The sequence below is a fragment of the Muscardinus avellanarius genome (assembly GCF_963383645.1).
Source record: "Muscardinus avellanarius genome assembly, chromosome: 6".
NCBI classification, from domain to species: domain Eukaryota; kingdom Metazoa; phylum Chordata; class Mammalia; order Rodentia; family Gliridae; genus Muscardinus; species Muscardinus avellanarius.
In genome coordinates this window covers 24,923,556-24,940,785 of record NC_137791.1, presented here as the reverse complement: position 1 = coordinate 24,940,785, position 17,230 = coordinate 24,923,556, and the positions used below count along the sequence as shown (strand labels likewise).

Here is a 17,230-nt window from a genome sequence, read left to right as displayed (position 1 = left end):
TTCTCTACTGTGGGATTAAATCATGATTATGATCTCAGTGCCCAGGGAGTTCAGCTAGTTAGCTGCCATGTTGAAGGAATTATGGGCCTGAATCCAGTGAGCTGGTTCCTGCTCATTCGTGCCACAGGGACCAATAAATTTCATGCCTAATAAAGAGTGGTAGTAGGGGTGGGAAGAATGGTGCGTTCTGGTGGGTCAACAGGGTTACCTTCATAAATTAAAGGTAGATAACATGCTGTCGCTTCATCTCCCATCTGCAGGATCCCGGGCTCAGAGAAGAAAAAATTGATGTTCCCAAACATAACTCATGCTGGTGCAATAAATCTACAAGGTAATATATTATGCCTAAGCCAAGATTTTCATGTCTGTTCTGAGTTGAATTCTACTGATTTTAAGACTGGCAACAAACCATGAATTGCTGAATATACTGGTCAAACAAAAGGCAGGTCCAATTTAGAATCTTGATAGAGCTCATCCCATGAGCATTTTTAGAGCAAGGAAGAGCCTACTGCCTCACTGCCAACTTCAAATGAAGACCAGCGATGGTAGTATACGGAGCTGGTGTGCGTGGCAATTATTCATACGTGGAAACCATCAGCTTTCCCTATGAAAGCAGACATATGACTTTAATTTTAAGCTAAATGTTTCTATTTCAAAGTGATTAAATAAACTTTTATATCGCCTTTGGTATTTGCTTCACAAACTAGATGCTGGTCAGTGATTTTGAGTGAAATAAGAAGTGATCATTCATAACCTCGTGCGCTGGCACACACCTGTAGTCCCAGTACTTGGGAGGCTGAACAAGAGGATTGCAGGTTCGAGATCAACCTCAGTAACCTAACAAAACCCTCAGCAACTTTCTCAGCATGACTCTGGTTTGTGTTTTTGTTGTTGTTGTTTTGTACTGAGGATTGAACCCAGGACACATTCTACCTCTGAGTTACACTCCAACCCTAAATTATTTAAAAAAATTTTTTTTATTGGTGCATTATCTTCATACATCATATTGGGGTAAAAAAAAAACTTGTGTGTACATACATGTACACATCACTGATTTAACCCCAACCCAATTCCCACCCCATTCCCTCCCCATCCCTCCTTCCCTTGCTTGGCTTAGTGGTTGACTTCAATATGTTTAAGTACATTGTGTGTTTTAGAGGATTTTCCTTTTCCCCTCTCCTTTCTCCTCCTTTAGGTTGTCTTGTTTGCTCCTCTATAGGATTTCCTTTTTCATCTAGAGTTCCTCCTATGACCCATTTCTCCCCAGCTCTCACATATTAGGGAAAGCATCTGATTTCTTATTTTTTGTGACTGACTAATCTCACTTAGCACAATGTCCTCCAGTTCCATCCATTTACCTGAAAATGATGTAATTGAGTTTTTTTGTAATGGCTGAGTAACTAAATTATTTTTTATTTGGAAACAGGGTCTCACTAAGTTGCTGAGTCTGGCTGTGAACCTGTGATCCTCCTGCCTGAGCCTCCCAAGTACTGGGACTATAAGTGTGCACCACCACGCTAGCTAGCAAGGGTCTGTCTTAAAAAGTAAAAAGGGCTGGGGGATAGCTCAGAGGTGGAATACCCCTGGGTTCAATCCCCTGTGCCAAAAACAAAACAACAACAACAAAGATGATCATTCGTAAGTTGTGGACATCACACAATATACGTTATAAGGCTATAGTACTATAGCAGCCATATGTGTAAATTCACAACGCTGGGCCCTGGTTCTCTAGGGATACAGGCAGATCTGTGTGTCTCCTCCCCTTCCCTCTGGTCTGCTTGTGAACTCCCTGCTGACAGCATCAGTGGAAATCAGTAGGATGGTTCATAAGAAAGATTGAAGACTAAACTACTCACAGAGATAGACCTGGCAGCACTTTGGTAAATGTATTTATCCAAGGGACTTCAAGGAGAGGAAATGGCTTAGGAAAAAAAATATCTAGGAAAAGAAATCTACTTAGTACTATCTAGACTGAGTTTTAGCATGAAGCATCCCATGTGGAGTCAGCCCCCAGCGTGCCAAGAATATTTTGCACCGCATTACAAATGCAAACCAGCTCCCATGCAGATGGGATTCAGAATTTCCTAACTCTGAAAATCTTCTACCCGTAACAAAAACTGCTTTAACTATTCAAAGGAAACTCTTCACAAAGAATTGGTGTGTAAAGCTTTTTTAGAAAGTAATGTGAATTATCCTAATACTTCAGAGTCTGAGACAGGAGGATCACAGGATTGTGGCCAGCCTCAGCAACTTCGTGAGATCCTGTTTCCAAATAAAAAATAAAACTGGGCTAAGGGTGTAACTTGGAGGTAGAATGCTCCTGGGATCAATCCCAGTATCACAAAATAAATAAATAGATAAATATGGAAATATGGAAATAAGTAAATAAATAAGATTTACTGTCTTGTGCTGATGCAGAGACAGGAGAATAAATGTCACAGGAAAAAACAGTACTTTGCACAGGCTCCTGACTTTCACCTCCTCCCTTTCCAGGCTCCTACATATTTTATCTTCTTTATTTTATTGTGTTGGGATTGAGCCTAGAGTCTGTGCACGCTGGCCGCGCTCTACCTCCACGCTGCACCCCAGGCCCGCTGGATCTTCTCATGTTGTTTCGGTGGGTGGTTTGGCAGCTCCGAGTGGGTTTTAGCCTTTGAGCAGCAGCTACTTTGTACTTTAGGTTTCTGGATGGAGTCTTGCGGGGGAGCGGCAAAGGATGAAGGATGCGGGAATGCTGATAGCTCCTTGATGGCAGAGAATAAAGGAAAACAGCAAAAAGAGACGGCAGGAAGTTCTGCTCCTCCCTCTAAGCAAGGGGCACCCTGTCACTTCATTCTACCAACTGCCGATTTCGTGGGCTGGGCACAGGGAGCATTTATCATTTAAGCTCATTTATTATACAGAGCGCAGAGTGTGTGCCAAACAGATGGACAGAGCACCGTTCTTATGAAAGGGAAATGAACAGCTCTGTAAAAAGAACTCTGCTAAATAGGAGCAGGAATTTGAGACCATATATTTATTTATTTGTTTATTTTTGGTACTGGGTATTGAACCCAGGGGCATTCTACCTCCAAGCTACACCCCCAGTCTGACTTCATTTTTATTTTGAAACAGGGTCTTATAGCTGAGAGTCTCACTGTTTGCTGAGGCTGACCTGGAACCTACGATCCTCCCATCTCAGCTTTCCAAGCACTGGGATTACAGGCATGTGCCACCATGCCCAGACTGGAGACTTGGAGACCACATTTCATAACAGCTTGTTAAATTTGTTTTTGATCTCTGGCTTCGTTACTGGCAAAGAGTTAAAAGAGAAAGACATTTGGGTTTTTTGATTCTGGGTTTTTTTTTTTTTTCTTTTCATATTGGGATGTTCCAGGGGCATTCTACCTCTGAGCTACATTCCCCTTCCCCAAGCCTTTTTAATTTTTATTTTGAGACAGGGTCTCACTAAGTTTCTGAGGCTGGCCCTCAACCTGCTATCCTCCTGTCTCAACCTCCCAAGTTCTAGGATTAAAGGAGTGTTCCACCAGGCCTGGCCTGGACACTCCATCTTTGCCCTTTGTTTTCGGTAGCAATCACAATATTAAAATCCAGAATACTGTCTGTGAAATCTTGGAGACTGAGCATAATCTTCTAGCCCGCCACACTTCGTTTTTCTGCCTGGTGTTAACTTTGTCTTTCAACTCAAAGCTGTATCTCGAAGGTGCTAAGGGCTCTTCATCTCAGCCACGCCGGCCATACGGAGGGTAAAGTGGCTGTGATTTATTTCTGTTTGGATGCATTCAGGAAGTACTAAGTGTATGGTGAGGGTATGATGAGAAAAGTGAAGATGAGGATTCAAACTTGCAAGGAGAGGAAGGGGAGGAGCCAGAGGGAGTGGCCAAGGTTGGCATGGGTGGGGGTTTATGGTTAAGAAGTAGCTAATCTTGCAGCCTTCAGCCCATTCAAGTACCTTCCCCCACCCCCTTTTTGCAGCATTAGGAATGGAACCCAGGAGCATTCTACCTCCGAGCTACACCCTCAGCCCTATTTCCTATTCTTTATTTTGAAACAGGGTTTTCACTAAGTTGCAGAGGGCCTCACTAAAAGCCGAGGGTGGCCGCGAACCTTGCGATCTTCCTGTCTCAGCCTCCCAAAGGCTGGGATTACAAGCATGCGCCACCATGCCTGGCTTCAAATACCTTTTTTTATCTACTTTCTGCGGTGACCTCCTTGGCCCTGCTATGTCAGGGAATATCCAGAATATGTGCTTATACTGCACATGAGGGTCACCTTTACAGATGCTTTCTTTGACTAAGGTCATTACCTGGAGGAAGCCCTGGGCTGGTGACAATAGAGAAGAGGCAGCTGCCCTAAGTCAGGAAGGAGATAATTCACACACCAAAGTCAAAGAGATTCCCTACCCACTGAGATAGACGGTGCCGCTGCTAAGACAAACTGTACAGCCAATCCTGAATTATAAGGAGAAAAAAAAAAAGGATCAAACCTGACCCCACGCTTCTCTTCCTTTGATTATCTATCCTGCGAGTTCCTGCCCAACCCCCCATGCTCCGAGTCCACTAATTCCCAGAAGAATTATAACTAAGGCAGACTACCCAGCTAAAAAGATAACTGCGTACCCTCCTTTGTGTCCCCTAGACAAGGACATACAGGCAAGCTAACGAGATGCAAATCCCGTTCAAGGTGGCTAATGCCCTTTTTATCCTTAAGCAGAGGCCCAGAAAACGTTTTCTATCTCATGGTTTTATATTATGGCTTCAACGCCATTGTGGAATGTGCAACACTAATTTAAATAAATTGCATGTAGTCAGCCAAAGAGACAGTTCTGTCTTTGTTTAGTCTGAGAGAGGCTATGTTCATGATTAAAGGGACCTGATCTCAGCCTCTTAATTAATGCAAAGCTCAAGGACTGCTATCATTTTCCCTCCAGCAATGCTCCCATTATGGGTCATTTTGGAGCTGCCCTGCTGAACTGGCTGGACCTGGGGAAGGGACTTCATGGGAACAGAGCCGCACACCAACTGGAGACTTGGGTGTAGGTAGCAAATACCACTTCATTCAGGGCATGCTGATAGAGCCAAGAAGATACCAGTTACTCCCAAAGGAAACCAATCTCATGTCAAAGGGCCATTTCGATCCTCCCGGGGAGCACATCTGAACCAACAAAGAGACTGCAACCACAGCCTAGACTTGAGTTCTCAGTTGAGAAAAAACTCTTGAGGAAATGAATAGGTGTGAAGGTCCCAGCAAGGCCTGGGCATTTCAAGGCTGATGCTCTGCCTCCTACACTATAGGACTTTACAGATCACAGAGCGGGGGGCTCAAAATGTAATGTTTGCTCCACAGATCCTTTTTGACTGACAGACTGGGGTATGGGTTTGAAAATTACCTTTCCTTACTTCTATCCTGTTTAGGTCAGAACAGCTAAAATAAAATGTGTTCTAGTGTTTAGGGGTAGACCAGGTGCTTAGCATGCAGGGGGCCATGGGTTCCATCCCCAGCATCACAAAACAAACAAACAACAACAAAAATTTGTTCTAATTTTTCACAGTTTTGGTCTTGTATCAGATTTCTCTTTTCAGAAGTCTTAATACAGCCGGGCGTGGTGGATCATGGTTGTAATCCCAGCATCTGGGAGGCTGAGACAGGAGGATCCAGGTTAGTGGACAGCCTCAGCTACTTAGTGAGGCCCTCTACAACTCAGTGAGACCCTGTTTCAAAATAAAGAATAAAAAATAGGGCAGGAGATATAGCTTGGAGGTCGACTGCCCCTGGGTTCCATCCCCAGTACCGCAAAAAAAAAAAAAAAAGTCTTAAGTCTTAATACATTTCATTTGGTTCTAAAAGTCATCACCCTGGAGGTCAGCAATGAGAGACCTAAACTGCTGCTCCTGGGCTGGGCGTGGTGCACGCTTGCAATCCCAGCATTTGGGAGGTGGAGACCAGAGGATTGTGGTTTGTGGCCAGCCTCAGCTACTTAGTGAGGCCCTCTGCAACTTAGTGAGACCCTGTTTTAAAATAAAGAATAAAAAATAGGGCAGGGGGTATAGCTCGGAGGTCTATTGCCCCTGGGTTCCATCCCCAGACCTGCAAAAAAAAAAGAGGAAAACAAAAGCTGCTCCTGATTTCAGTGAAAGGTGACCAGGTTAGCAAAATGGTAGGCCTCCCTGGTTATTTTAGGTTAAATCAACAACTACATTGAAATTAAAGACATTCCTGAAAAGGCAAGCTTTCCTCCCTCTCTCTCTCTCTCTCTCTCTCTCTCTCTCTCTCTCTCTCTCTCTCTCTCTCCGTCTCTCTGTCTCTCTCTCTCTCTCTCTGTACTGGGGATGGCATGCAGAAGCATTCTCCCTCTGAGCTACACCTCCAGCCCTATTTTTTTATTTTATATTTTGAAACAGGGTCTCACTGAGTTGCAAACGGCCTCACTGAGTAGTAGTTGTGGCTATCCACAAACCTTGATCCTCCTGTCTCAGCATCCTAAAAGCTGGGATTACAAGCAAGCGCCACCACACCCGATTTTCCCTCATTCCCTCACTCCCTTCCTTCTTTTCTCTCCTTTCTCTTTTGGCACTTGGGATTGAACCCAGGGACATCCTACCTCCAAGCTACACCCAACCTATTTTATATTTTATTTAGAAACAGAGTCTCCCTAAATTGCTGGAGTTGGCCTTGAGAGTCTCCTGTCTCAGACTCTCAAGTACTGGGGAAAAGATAGACATTTGGGAACTTGAAAAACACTCGCACTAAGGAGATGGTGAGTGAAAGACTAATCTCCTTCCAGAATTCTAGCAATAGCCAGCACAGTTCTACAAATTGCTCGGGCTCCAGAAATCATCATTTCTTAGGTTGACTGATTTCTAAACTGTCCTAAGTTGATAATAGTGCAAATGGCACAGTGTTTTGTTTGTCTCAAGAACCGTGTGTGTGTGTGTGTTTGTGTGTGTGTGTGTGTGCGCGCGCACACTCACACTGCTGAGGATGGTACCCAGAGCCTTTGCACACATGCTAGGTGGCACTCCATCACTAAACTATGCCCTTAACACCAAGGACACAGGTCTAATCTTCCAGGATCCGCTCTTCTTATTCTGCATAAACAATGTTCATGTAGGTATACAATGTGTTAATGCTCATGTTGGTATACAATGTGTTATAAAAAGAGAACTATTGGAAATTCTAGGGAGTGGGTATTTCTGTTCAAGGATAAGTTGAGAAGAAAAGGCAGGACATGCAAAAATTAATAGCTTCATGTAAGAAGGAGCCGTGATGAGTAAAATATTTGCCAACAAAAGCTCAGTTTCTGAGGTTGAATTTTCACAAAATCCTCAAAAATTACATAAAAGCTGAAGGGGTAGTGAGGAATAGCTCACTCTTCCTACCACACCTGGCTGGCTGCCCTTGTCAAATCTTCAAGCTTCAAATATTACCTATAGCCGGGTGTGGTGACGCACACTTGTAATCCCCGCGCTTGGGAGGCTGAGACAGGAGGATCACACAGGTTCGAAGCCAGCCTCGGCTACTTAGTGAGGCCCTCCGCAACTCAGTGAGACCCTGTTTCCAAATAAAGTATAAAATAGGTGTGGGAGTATAGCCCGGAGGTAGAAAAGCCCTGGGTTCCACCCCCAGTACCACATACAAAACAAACAAACAAACAAACAAAAAACAAATATTACCTATAATAAGAGATGTTAGGGTTTGGGTTTGAAATGTTCCCCAAAGGGATCATGTGTTGAAATAATGTCCCCAACAATATTCAGAGTGAAATAAATGAATCAGGATTCTAATTTCTTCAGTGGATAAATCTACTGAAGGATTAATAACTTGAATGGATTTACTGGCCGGGCACGGTGGTGCATGCATATAATCCTAGTTCTTGGAAGGCTGAGACAAGAGGATCTCAGGTTCAAGACCAGCCTTAGCAATGTAGTAAGACTATCAGCAACCTAGGGAGAACCTGTTTCAAAACCAAAAATAAGGCTGAGGGTGTATCTCAGAGGTAGAAAGCGCCTAGATTCAATCCCCAGTACAAAAAAAGAATGGATTTACTGATGGCAATTTAGGAAGGTGGGGTGTGGCTAGAGGAGTTTGGTCGCTGGGGGCGTGGCCTTCGAGGCTATATAAGTCCCTGGTCCTTTCCTATCTCTCTGCTTCCTTCTGCCACTGAGCTGAGCTCAGCTTTCTCCTGTCCTGGTGTACCACCAAGAAGTCAGCCTTGGAGTCAACTTACAGTGGACTGAACCTCTGAAACCATGAGCCAAATAAACTTTTCCTCCTCTGTGTTGCTCATGTGAGGTGGATGGAAAAACAGATGGAAACAAAAGACATACCATTTCCACCCAGAGAAATAATATATTACATTCACAAATGACTTGTGGAGATTTCAGACCCACGAACTAGTAGGTGAGTCTTAAAGTCTTCATATATAAGAAGTACTGTGTTCCTTGGTATCTAAGACAGACTGGCTCCAGGGCATCCCCAACCCTTTGGACACCCAAAATCTGTGGATATTCAAGTCGCCTATATAAAACAGCATAGTTGGCATATAACCTACGAATGTCGTCCTGTATAACTCAAATCACCCCTAGATTGCTTAGCACACTGTAAAAAGTATGTGAGTAGTTGTTATACCATATTGTTTAGAGGATAATGAGAAGGGAAAAAAGGGTACATGTTCAGGGCAGACAAGCAAGCTCACAACAAGCCTAACTAAATGCATGTCAGCAACAATGTAAGATTTTTGGTCCCTACATGGTTACATCCCAGGATGTGGAAATCACAGATGCCGGGGAACAACTATAATATTGGTGATGGAGTTTGATAGGGCTTCAGATTTTGCCACAAGGATTTTAATATAATATTCTCAGGGAGAGCTCTCATGCAGACATCCTGGAATGATTTTTTTCTCAGGAAATACAAGAAGAAAACTATGACTGTTCCTATCTTCAGCCTCAAAAGCATTTCCCCAGCACCTGCCAGCATAGACTCCTAGTGCCGGAACATTGCTAATTGGCTATATAGACTCTGAAATGGATTTGTTGTATACCAGGCAGTGTCATTTTTAGTGGGGTGATTAGAAAAGAAGGAAATTCTGATAACGTTATCACCCCAGTATTTTTGGATTTCAGGGTATCATTTTCAAAACTTTCTTGGGTATTACTATATCACCCAGCTCAGTTATCTTCACTGAATGGGGCAAACTCTCACCATGAACCTCTTGGAGACTTGGTGAGTTATTGCTGCTTAGAAAAGGCCAAATAGCCGGGCGTGGTGGCGCACGCTTGTAATCCCCGCGCTTGGGAGGCTGAGACAGGAGGATCGCACAGGTTTGAAGTCAGCCTCAGCTACTTAGTGAGGCTCTCAGCAATTTAGTGAGACCCTGTTTCCAAATAAAATATAAAATAGGTCTGGGAGTATAGCCTGGAGGTGAAAGCCCCAGGGTTCCACCCCCAGTACCACACACACACACACACACACACACACACACACACACGCCAAATACATGGATCACTCCTGACCCACAAGGTAAAGTAGTCAGCAGACAGAAATTCAAAAGAAAGAATGCAACATAAGGCTAGACCAAGAAAAAACATCAGAGCACTAGATGTGAATTCCTAGACTCTCCAAGTGATTCCTAGACTCTCCAATCCGCCATGGCCATTAGTGTAGACGGCTCTGCCCATCTCAGCCAAATCCGTACCACCCTGAAAGTGAAGGGAGGTGCGGTTTTCTGTAACTGATCTTTGAGCACTATATAAAACTACATTTGAAGAAGAAATGTAATGTACATCATAAAAATCGTAATGTACATCATAAAAAAAATCCCGCCAAATGCTTTATGTCTCAGGTTAAACCCGTGGTAGTCAAAACATTCTGAATGATTCCTGCTCTTCTGTTCCTTGGAGTTGAAGGGCAGGTGCCCAGGATGAAAGCAAGTGGAAATCTGAGACAGAGGTCAGATGGAGCCGGGAGGTAGCACCTAGCACAACCCCTCCTCCCTCCCCCAGAAAGGCATCCGGAAGTACAAGGTGTCCTGCTACAAGCCCGTAACTATACCCTAAAAATATAGATGCAAAATGTATTCTCCATGTTTAGAAGAAAATAGGCTAAAAATCTATTTCGTGGAAAAGAAAAGCAGATCATGCCACAAGAACAACAACCTCTCGTGCATACCCTAGAGGCTAAGCTAATTTTAGACATCTGGAACTCCTCGAGCTCTGAAGCTATTTGAAAAGCGTTTTTAGGCGGGTGGTACAGACCTCGCCTAGCATGCACGAGGCCCTGGGTTCCATCCCCGCGCCGCCAAAAAAATGTAAACAAATAAATAAACAAATTTTAAAAATCCTCCACTCTAAAGCTGTCTATTTCATAAATTAAAGCTATTGACTTCTGGGGGGGGGGGGTAAAGGGGTGAAGCAAAAGGAATCCTTTGCTCTGTGGAGTGGATTACAGAAGGGAAGGAATCCGGGGCTCATATCCTGCATTCCCGAGCCGGCCCCTCCCCTCCCCCCGCCTTTTATCTGTTTTTCAGCAGCCTGCAGTTTTCTTCTCCATGTGGCAAGTATTTCCTGAACAAACACGTCAATTAGAAAGGGCGCTGCAAACCCTCAAAGTCAACAACTTCCCCCTCTAATAAACCACAAATGTGGTCTGAGTTTGGCCGGGAGACTAATAAATGGGATGGGAATCTAGTTGCGTAGCCCCTTTTAGGAAAACGGACAATTTTTTTTTTTTTTTTTTTTTTTTTTTTTTTTTTTTTTTTTTTTTTTTTTTTTTTTTTAAGGGAAGGAAGCCAATCTTTTCAAAGTCATCACAGCTCCTGCTTCAAGATCGCTGCGATCCCCTCCCACCAGCGCCGGTGACTCCGCGGCCTCAGCCCCCAGCTTCACCCCTGCGGGGGCCGGGCCAGGTCGCCGGCCCCGGTCACCGCCGAGGATCTGGAAACCGATCCCGCATCTCCCCGCACCCGCGAGCGCTCCAGGTGGGCTGGAGACTGCCCAGCCCGCCCGCCCCGCCCGCCTTCCCGCCTGACCTTTGGGGAGCGGCCGGCTCAGGTGGTGTGCACAGCCCCGAGGAGGGAGGTCTGCAGCCCGGCTGGGCTCCGAAGGGCCTTCGCGGGCGTCCTCGGCCCCCGATGGCTCCCCGGCTGGTCATCGCCATCCGCGCCCCATCCCGGGGCAGCGAGACAGCTGTTTTCCATAAACCCCGAGGCGGAGACAAATCCGGATTATTCGGGGCGGGGGCCTCGCAGCAGACCCCACAGCGCCCCTAATCCCCGCACAAAGGGGCGAAGACCACTGCGCCAGCCGTGCCGGGTGCAGGAGGACCTGGCCGGCCGCGGGCTCGGGCTCCCCAGCCTCCTGGACGCGCGATCGCAGCCCCGGGGCAGGAGGACGGGTCAACGCCGAGAACTCGGCCTCCCGGGTCCTGTGCCCGCGAATGGAAGCTTAGTCCCTCCGGGAAAGCGGCTTCAGTTGGCCGGCCGAGGAGGGCCGGCCTCCATTACGGGACAGCTCATCATTAAAAGCAAACACGACTCGAAGTGAGGGAGGGAGAAAAAAAAAAAAAAAAATCGCAGCCTAACTGCAGTAAATGAGTCAACGGTGCTACCACCAGCACGGAAAATGCTGAGATTACCGTCTCCCTGCGGCTGATTTTTTATTCTGTAAAATAGGTTGGGGCACAGTCTGTCTCTCTCCCATCCCTCTTTCTTTCCTTCCTGACTTATGCGTGCCTCTCAAAGCTAAAGAAGCTTGAAATCGGGGCTCCCCGAGTCTAACCAAGGTACACGAAGGACACCTAGTTTGCAAACCTTTTAAAATTACTCCGATAGAAACACGCGTCTAGAGGGCAGTAGGGACACAGAAGCAAACCCAGCTTGGAAACCAAGGAAGGCCTCCCAGAGGAGGCAGCATTTGACTTATGATGAGCTGGTCCTGAGAGTGGCTGCAGGACCCAGTGACTGAGAGAGGCAAAGAAAGAGTTAAATGGGCAGGAGCTTGTAAGCGAGGCCAGGGGATTGGACCCTTCTCTGAGAGCTTGAGAGACCCTCTGGGGGATTTCGAGTGGGCAAGTGACTTGATTAGATACATGTTTCAGAGAGATTATTTCAGAAGGCATATCACAAGAGCCAGCCAGGGGGGACATGTAGGGCTCTGCTACAGGGAGGGGAGTGGCGGTACGGGCATGGCCCAGTTGCTGCCTTGGGCAGTAGGATAGGTAGAAGGTATTACTTGCCAAGACAGAAAAATGAAAGAAGAGAAGCCAGGGTGCCGGAGAGACGATGAGAGGGGTTTAGACAAACTGTGTGTGGGGTCCTAGGGGACTTGCCAGCGCGATGGCTGGCAGGCAAGAAAGCCACATGGGCCTGTAAGGTAGTTTTCTCGTGGGTTAAGATGCCCAGCAGGGGTCCAGGGAGTTGTGGGGGTGGACACAGACCCAGGACCAGCAGGGTCCTTGACATATGCGCTGGAAAACAATGTCAGCATGTGTCAGAACAGAAACAGAGCCTGATTTAGGAAAATAATGTACAATGAAGAGAGTACACAGGCCTTCTTGACAGTGAGAGACATGCTGGGGCTCCCAGCTCCTCTTGTATATTTATTTATTTATTTGTTTATTTATTTATTGTGGGTCTGGGGATGGAACCCAAGGGCACTTGACCTCTGATCTACACCCTGTCCTATTTTTTTTTTTTATTCTTTATTCTTTTTTTTTTTTTTTTTGGTGGTACTGGGGTTCCTGGAAGCCCTTCTACCTCCGGGCTACACTCCCAGACCTATTTTTACATTTTTATTTGGAAACAGGGTCTCCTAAGCCAGCGCGCGCGGCTGGCTTCGAACCTGCGCGATCCTCCTGTCTCTGCCTCCCAAGCGCGGGGATTACAAGCGTGCGCCACCACGCCCGGCTTTTTATTCTTTATTCTGAAACAGGGTCTCACTGAGTTGCAGAGGGCCTCACTAAGTAGCTGAGGCTGGCCGAGAACCGCGATCCTCGGGTCTCAGCCTCCCAAATGCTGGGATCACAAGCGTGTGCCACTATGCCCAGCTCCTAGCACCTCTTTTTTTATTTATTTATTAAATAAATTATTTATTTATTTATTTACTTATTTATTGTGGGTCTGGGGATGGAACCCAGGGGCACTTGACCTCTGATCTACACCCTGTTCTACTTTTTTTTTTTTTATTCTTTATTCTGAAACAGGGTCTCACCGAGTTGCAGAGGGCCTCACTAAGTGGCTGAGGCTGGCCGAGAACTGCGATCCTCCGGTCTCAGCCTCCTGAATGCTGGGATTACAAGCGTGCTCCCCTACGCCCGGCTCCCAGCACCTCTTTTAAAGGGAACTTGGTGGAGCGTGGGAATGGGAAGGTATGTGAAGGTGACATCAGCCTGCTGATCTCAAGAAAGTCTGTGGTCATCTGCTTCTCAGAATTCTTAAACTGATGTGGTCTCCATTATGGAATCAAGAGATGATGATGGAAAGTCCCTTCAATGATAATTTCCTAAAATATTTTATCTCCCTTTGCTCAAACGAGTTATTGGTGGGGCGATTAACAGTGTAGGTAGATTTGGGAGTGACAGGCCAGAGAGGGAAATTGTTTGGGAGAGCCAGAGGCCTGGATAAGTGTGCAGAACTCCTGAACTAAGATTATATTTCTTGTCCTTTTGATGTACGATAGAAGAACTAAGTAGGTAGAAAGGAGAGCCGGGTGTGGTGGCGCACGCTTATAACCCCAGCATTCGGGAGGCTGAGACCTAGAGGATCGCGGTTCAAGGACAGCCTCAGCTACTTAGTGAGGCCCTCTGCAACTCAGTGAGACCCGGTTTCAAAATAAAGAATAAAAAATAGGGCTGGGGGTGTAGCTCAGAGGTCGAATGCCCCTGGGTTCCAGCCCCAGACCCACACACACACAAAAAAAAAAACAACAAAAAGACAAAAAACAAAAAAGGAGACAAATAGAAAGGAAAAATAAAATATAACTTTACTATAAGAACCTAGAGTTGAAGTGCTTCAGTCTCTACTCCACAAACCAGTTCTCTTCCCCAGGCTTGATTCTCCCAAATTCCTGGGAAATCTGTAGATCCTGAAGTTAATTAAAAGAAACTATAATTGCCCTGTACATTGATAACAAGACAGGTACAATATTTTGAGAAACTTCTAACCTAGGACACTCCAGGTTGTCTGTTAATTAGCTAATAAAGACTCCAGGCAGCCTGAGCACCCCAAGGTTGACCAGACCACCAGGACGCGCCTCGGGACGGTCACACTGAGATCGTCCCTGAAGCTGGCCAGACCACCGGACCACCAGAAACTGCCTCGAGGATCCCTGGACTGAGACCATCCTCACACACCTCCACTAGCCCACTCCTCACGAAAGCCCCTATAAGAAGAGAGCCCTGAACTCCCTAAAAGGCCTTCCTCATCTTGAGGTAGCCTGTGTTCTCTCCTGAATGTGTATTTCTTCTCCTTTCCCCAAATAAACCTCTATCCATGTCTCCGTCTGGCACGTACTGAAACTGTTTACCGTCATGTTCGCCAAGGACCCTGCAGATCCTGAGTTCCTGAGCTGAGGACTCGCCCCGACGATGCCAGTTCTACCCATCACTTTGTATATTTATGTCTCCTTTCTACCTATATTTTATTTCTCTTATCCTACCTCAGTTTGGGCTTTCTGGCTGAACAATACAAAAACCAGGCAGTTGTCTGATTATAGGTAGACGGTAAATACAGAATAAAATCCACCGTATTAGGGCTCTGGCTGCCATAACCAAGCAGCACAGACTGAGTGGCTTAAATAATGGAAACCTATTGTGTCAGCTCCGGAGGCTGAAGTGTGAGATGAGGGTGCCGCCAGGCCACGCTCCCCGCAGGCTCCAGGGAAGGCTCTGTTCCAGGTCCTGGAGTTCCTTGGCGGTGGCGGCCAAACTCCGGCCTTCACGTGACATCCTCCCTGAGCACGCGTCTCCGTCCCGATTTCCCCACACCAGTCACGGTGGATTAGGGGCCCGCCCCACTATGGAATGACCTCATCTGCACTCACTCCATCTGCCCTGATGTGTGAGTCAGCTTTTTGTCACTGGGACAAAATGCCTGACATAATCGTAAGAAGGAAAGGTTCACTTTGGGCTCAGTTGTAGTATTTCAGTCCACAGGCACCAGGCCCTGTCCCTCGGGCCTGTGCGCGCACAGATCTCATGGTGAGAGGGTATGGTGACGGAGGCCTGTTCACTTCATGGTGGCCAGGAAGCAGAGAGAGAGACATTCTACCCCTACGTCACACAGATGAGCCCACCATTACAGCGGCACCAAGAGAAACACCAGCTTTAAAGGGCAAAGAGAGTCACTTTGGATGGAAACAGAGGATTAGGAAGTACAAGAGGGAGATGAGCCTGTAATCCCAGTATTTGGGAGGCTGAGACAGGAAGACTACAGGTTTGAGGCCAGCCTCAGAATTTTGCAAGGTCCTGTTTCAAAATAAAAAAAAAAAAAAATTAAATAGGGCCGGGGGGTTTAGTTAAGAGGTAGAATGCTGTGGCTCCAACCCCTAATACCAAATCTCTCTATCGATCGATCGATCGATCGATCTATCTATCATCTATCTTTCTATATTATTTTTCTCTCATTCTGTGCATTGTCCTTTACTTTCTTGATGATGTCATAGATCCCTTAATAAATTCCTTTGGCTCTCAAACTAACTGGAGTAACTTCTGAATTCAATGGCTAAGAACACTGGCAGATGCGCCGGAGTCTGGTAAATAGCATCCCTTTTAACATTTTGTTCTATGGCAATCTGTCTCACATCATCTCTTCTATCCAGTATTGCCGCAGACCTTTCGTTTTCTTTTTCTCCTAAAGCTTTTCCCATTCTATCTGAACCTCGCCCACGTTGCATATTTCCTGGGCACAGCCCCAGAGCATCCATGGCCGCCACTATCAATGGCCGCCACCATCACATAGGCAGAGCTGCCAGAAGCCTTCCCGTTTATTTTTATTCTTTCTCTCCAGTTCTGACCCAGGGCTCGCTCTGACAGTCATGTGCAATGCCCTCCACACCCAGACCCTTCTTTCTGTCACACTGCCATCGTCCTGTAGGATCTTACGCGTGAGGTCAATGCCCTGGCTAATCTTAGCTCACCCTCAGTGCCCTTGACAAGGCTTTGTTAAAAAAAAAAAAAAAAAATTGGAGCATTAGCCAGGCATGGTGGTCCATGCCTATGATCTCAGTACTTGGGAGGCTGAGACAGGAGGATCGCAGGTGGAAGGACACCCTCAGCAAGTAGTGAGACTCTCATCAACCTAGTGAGACCCTGTTTCCAAATTAGAAATAAAAACTTGGAGTACGATGATTCCATATTAGATGGAATTGAATACTGTGCTGTACTTCTTTTTTTTCTTTTCTTGTTCCAGTGGCCACATTGGCAGGTTGAGACCTGAAATTGGGTGTCAGGGCAAATCTTGCGTCCAATGTATGAGCATACGGATGGAACTTTGGGGGAAATTAATTTTTAGGAGTTTGTGGCATGGTATAGAAGGGAGCACATCCCAGCTAAAGATCTCAGGACCCAGGAAGGAGCTAGAGAGAATTATCTAGGGCATCACGCGTCTAAGACGAGATCCTTTCCTGGTAGATTTTTCTAGAGGATTAGGCTTAGTGACGGTCATTGCTCAGTGATTTGGGCCAGCTTCTCCATAGCTGCCTTTAATCCCACCTCCCTGCAGTCTACAGTTCTGGATTAGGGACTAATTGAAGACACCTTTGTCTTCAACAAAACAGACGGGGAGAGCCCGTGCTCATTCGGTCACAAATCCAACCACTGTTTACTGAGTGTCCAGGCTATGCGCACGCCTCCCTGACACGAAGGGAAACAAGATTAATGTCCTATAATAAGGAGCTAGATGACTAATGGGGGCGAGGGTTAAAACAAACACAATCAACTCTAATCCTCTCCATGAAAGAAGCATTAAAAACTGTTCCGAGGACTCAAGGGAAGAGGAAATCACCCTTTTTGAAAATTATCTTTTCGTGGCTTTGAGGATCTAACCCAGGGCCTCTCGCATTAGATAGGCAAGAGCTGCACCATGGATCTATACCCCTAGCCCTGCCCATACTTTTGAGGAGTAGGAAAGGCCTGTTGGAGGAGGCAGAAAAGAAGAGCTTTGGTGTTTATTCAAGGGAACCACAATCTGTTGCAACACCGGAGGGAAACTTGATAGCCTGAGATTATTGATATC

At 46.1% G+C, this 17,230-nt stretch overlaps 1 protein-coding gene across 3 annotated transcripts in view; it reads right to left on the bottom strand.

The window, feature by feature from the left end:
- Nucleotides 1-17,230, bottom strand: part of TRIM2 (tripartite motif containing 2) — a gene marked incomplete at both ends in the record, with an annotated part of 123,359 nt that overhangs the window by 90,974 nt on the left and 15,155 nt on the right. The window contains one exon of one of the 3 annotated variants that reach the window (XM_080696983.1): nucleotides 11,069-11,177. The exons of the other annotated variants lie outside the window; for them this stretch is intronic. Of the gene's footprint in view, nucleotides 1-11,068; nucleotides 11,178-17,230 lie in introns of those variants that run through there. 3 annotated transcript variants of the gene reach the window in all.